This window comes from Nannospalax galili, unplaced genomic scaffold (genome assembly GCF_000622305.1).
Source record: "Nannospalax galili isolate Female #2095 unplaced genomic scaffold, S.galili_v1.0 scaffold54, whole genome shotgun sequence".
NCBI classification, from domain to species: domain Eukaryota; kingdom Metazoa; phylum Chordata; class Mammalia; order Rodentia; family Spalacidae; genus Nannospalax; species Nannospalax galili.
In genome coordinates this window covers 7,633,123-7,634,535 of record NW_008341028.1, presented here as the reverse complement: position 1 = coordinate 7,634,535, position 1,413 = coordinate 7,633,123, and the positions used below count along the sequence as shown (strand labels likewise).

Here is a 1,413-nt window from a genome sequence, read left to right as displayed (position 1 = left end):
AAAAAAAAAAAAAGAAAAAATGGTGCACCTGTGTAAAACGTTCTAAAGGGCTGACCAACCCGAACTTGTGATTGTGGAGACCTTGAGTGTGGCAGGTCTGGAGCCAAATTATTCTGGGCTGACTTTAGCCCACTAAATAGTCATTTATTGTCCACCTCTATGTCTAACCTAACGTCTTTTCGGGAATGTACAAACACATCCCTAGCTTCCACCAACCCAAAGGCTAAGAATGTCATCAGATCTGAGTATCTGAGGCTTCAGCAGAGACTTCCCCACTTTGCTGTAACCCACCTACCTGCTGATCCCACCTATGCATTTTTAAAGCACCTTGATTTATGGCTACTTTTGTTCTGGTTACTTCATGAAATTGTTACCATGTTGGAACATGCAATTTGGGGCAACCTGAATTCCTGTTCACAGGCCATGGTCACTCATTTTTGGCCCCAGAATAAACTCTTATTCCCTTTGAGGCGAGAGCTCTGGGCGTATATAGGGCTTGTTCCCCCTTCCCCTCTTCTTAGAGTTATAATGTCTTGATTTTCTCCGGAGGCATAGGCTTCCCAACAACATTAGTTTGGAGAATTCCTGTACCTAGAGCATTTGCTTCTGGACCCTAAGCATGGCTCTATAAATGTTTTTGTTCCATTTTTTGTTCTGTTTTTTTATTTAAAAAAAATTTGCACATGCTAAGCACAGGACTCTGCCACTCAGATATGCTCCCAAACTAAAAAACTGAAACAGTTCAGAGACTAGTGAGATGGAAAGAGCTGTGGAACTGGATCACAGACCGACTCTAGAGACTAAACGGCCCTGTGCAGGTGAATTGTATATAACTCAGTGATTTTTGTTTTAAATGTATGGTTTGACTCTTCTGTATGATTGCTGGCAAGTCACTGATATCCTTCAGTTTTCCTATCTGTAAAATGAGGATAATATTTGCAGGATTGTGCTTAATCCAGAGGCTGCCACATGGGAAACATTGGATAAGTGATAGGAATTATTAGTATTATTTTAAAATTTATTTTTTAATTTTATGTGTGTGAGTTTTGCCTGCATGTAAGTGCCCCACCTGTGTGCAGTGCCCACAGAGGTCAGAAGAGGGTGTTGGATCCTCTGGATAATTATGGACAGTTGTTAGTTGCCGTGTGTGCTGGGAACTGAAGCCAGGTCCTCTGCAAGAGCAGTCAGTGCTCTTAACTGCTGAGTCATCAGTCCAGCCTCTGAACAGGTGTTTTGAAAGCTAGACGTTAGTTTGCAAACACCCTGTTAAGGCATCATGTAATCATTAGTTTTCTTTTCTTTTTGTTTTTTTTTTTTTGTTTTTTTTTTTTTTTTTTTTTTTTTTTTACATTTTTTTACAAATTTTGGAAAAAAAGAGGACGATAAATCTTTCACTGTGATATATCAAAATAA

General features: G+C 39.5%; 1 protein-coding gene across 3 annotated transcripts in view; it reads left to right on the top strand.

Annotated features, from left to right (window-relative positions):
* Positions 1–1,413, top strand: part of Aagab (alpha and gamma adaptin binding protein) — a 60,419-nt gene that overhangs the window by 802 nt on the left and 58,204 nt on the right. The gene's annotated exons all lie outside the window — the stretch shown is intronic.